General features: G+C 79.0%; 1 non-coding gene across 1 annotated transcript; it reads left to right on the top strand.

Moving 5' to 3' along the window:
- Positions 1–2,028: 2,028 nt before the first annotated feature.
- LOC128903715 (5.8S ribosomal RNA) lies at positions 2,029–2,181 on the top strand. Its single transcript, XR_008464188.1, has one exon. It is a non-coding gene; the product is annotated as a 5.8S ribosomal RNA (ribosomal RNA).
- Positions 2,182–2,500: the final 319 nt, after the last annotated feature.

Raw genomic sequence — 2,500 nt, 5'->3', positions numbered from 1 at the left:
GCGGCGGCGGCGCCGACGACGACGGCGCCGCGTGTGCGAGCGGCGAGAGAGACGGGAGCTGTCCTTCGGGGTCGGGGGAGGCGTCTCCCCCGACCCTCCCCGCACCCCGTGCCCGGGGCTGTGTCGGTGTGAATGTCACAGTTCCCTTCTCGCACGGACGTTCGGTAGGGCTGCCGGGTAAGCCCGCGGAGGGCTCCGGGCGTTCCGGGTACGGCGCGCCGAGCGGCGCGGCGGCGTCCCCCGCCCCCCGTCCCTCTCCTGCCTGGGGAGCCGGGAAGGGGGCTCCGCCGCCGCGCTCGCCCTCGGCGGGCGAGGCTCGGCAAGCCGGGTGGCGTCCCGCTATCCCAGCGGGCGGCCCGAGCCACGGCTCTCCTCCCGGGCGCAGCGCCGGGCCAGAGGGAAACCCCGGGCCCCGGGGCCGGAGGACGTGGTTGTGGCGGCGGACGTCGGGCGCGGCCCCCGCGGGCGGACGCTCCCCCGAAGGTGGCAGTGGGGGAGGCACCCCCGCGGGGCCTAAAGTTCGTTTCCCTCGCCCCAGGGCCAGGTACCTAGCGTCCGCGCTCTCGCGGTCCCTTCCCTCGGCGCGTCTCTCGGCGCGTCTCCGGGGGTCGAAGGGCCGCGGGGGCCGGGCGGGGGTTTAAAGACTCGGGCGGCTCGGCGTCGCCCGGGGGGCCGGCCGGCCGGCGGCGGCGGCCGGGAGTTCTCTCTCGCGGTGAGAGAGCCTCTCCCGGACGGCCGTCGCCTGCGACCGCGTCCCGCGGGCGTCCCGTGCCGGGGAGGGGCACCCCTGCCCCCCCCTCTCCGCGGCCCGGTCTCGGCGGAGAGACCGCGGCGCGAGCGGTCGGCCGTGTCCGACCTGCCCGCCTCGGAACGGGCGACCCCGGCGAGGAGCGCGGGCTCCCCGCCGGGGCTCGCGGCGGGTCCCCGCAAGGGGGGGACCCGCCGCCGGGCGGCCCTACGCCCTCCCCCCGCACACCCTGTGCGCGGGGGGGGGGCGGGAAGGGACGCCGCGCCTCCGTCGCAGCGGCTGCGTCGCGCTGCGGCGCCGCTCCTCCCTCCCCCGTCCGGGCGAGCGCTCGGCGTTCTCCCCGCCGCTAAGCGCCGGCGAGGGCGGCACCCCGTTGCCCGAGCGGCGGCGTCGCCGCTCGGTCTAGCCGGACGGAGCCCCCCGCCGCCGAGGCCGTCCCGGCCCCGGGCCCCGCCTAGCCGCTTCGCCTCCCCGTCTTCGCCTTCCCGGCCGAGCCGTGCAGGCGGTCGGGGCAAGCGGGGGCGTCCCACTCCCGGTCTCCGCGTGGAAACGGGGAGAGCGGGAGCCGCCCCCGCCTCAGGCGGCCGTCCGCCTTCCGCTCGGCGCGTGCCCGCGGAAGGAGACGGGAAGCGGCGGCGGCGGCGGTGCCGGGGCGGGCGGCCGCCGCGCGGCGGGCCGCCGTCCGGCGGGCCGCGGGCGTCGTGCGTCGTCGGCTCGGGGCGCGTCCGCGTCCGCCCGCGGCGGCGCGGAGCCGCCGAGGTGCCGTCGGGACGGGACCCCGGGGAGGAGTTAGGCTGCCCGTGGCGCGGCGGAGCGGCGCGCGCGGAGGCGCGCGCGCGGGGTAGCCGTCGGGGCCCCCCGCGCCGCCCGCTCGAGGCGGACAGGCGGAGCGGCCGGGCGCGCCGCCGCCTCCGTGCGGAGGCCGGACCGAGCCCGGGCGCCTGGGCCGCCCCCGAAGCGAGCGAGGCGCTTGCCGTCGCCTTCGGCCGGTGGGGAGCGCGGGCTCCCAGGCCCTCGTCGCCTCTCGGGGCGTTTCCTTCCTTCCTTTCTGGCCCTCCTTGGGCGTGCTCGTACGGTCAGTCGAGGCGAGGCCCCTCCGTCTCGCCCCCGTCGCGCCGCGCTCCGCCGTTCTTTCCCCTCCCGCCCCGCGCGGGGATGCGAGGGGAGGAAGGGGGGGCCGGCCGGCGGGGCAGGCGGTTGGGCCGTCCTCCGAGAGGGGCCGCTCCTGGCGAGCGTTCCCGGCCCTCCCGCGCGCGCGGGGCGGTGCCGAAAGACGAGACAACTCTTAGCGGTGGATCACTCGGCTCGTGCGTCGATGAAGAACGCAGCTAGCTGCGAGAATTAATGTGAATTGCAGGACACATTGATCATCGACACTTCGAACGCACTTGCGGCCCCGGGTTCCTCCCGGGGCTACGCCTGTCTGAGCGTCGCTTTGCGATCAATCGCCGGCTCGGCCGCCGCCCCTTGGCCGGGCGACGGCCGCACGAGCGGCGCGGCTGGGGTGCCTCGCAGGCCCCTCCCGAGGGCCTTCGTCCCCCTAAGTGCAGACTCGGGGAGCGCTCCGAAGCTCCCCGCTCCCGGAGCGCCCGCTCTGCGGAGCTCGTCTCGCCGGTGGTTGGCCGGGGCTCGCCGAGTCCGGTCGGGCCCGGCGCGGCGGTGGGGAGAGACGCCGGTCGGGGGGAGGCGCGGGCCTCGTCCCCGGCCCTCCCGCGCGGGCGGCTGTCTGCGGGTGGGTACCGCGCGGTACCG

The sequence above is a fragment of the Rissa tridactyla genome, unplaced genomic scaffold, assembly GCF_028500815.1.
Source record: "Rissa tridactyla isolate bRisTri1 unplaced genomic scaffold, bRisTri1.patW.cur.20221130 scaffold_63, whole genome shotgun sequence".
Lineage (NCBI taxonomy): Eukaryota > Metazoa > Chordata > Aves > Charadriiformes > Laridae > Rissa > Rissa tridactyla.
The sequence above is the reverse complement of the archived record's forward strand: the minus strand, read 5'-3'. Positions and strand labels throughout refer to the sequence as shown.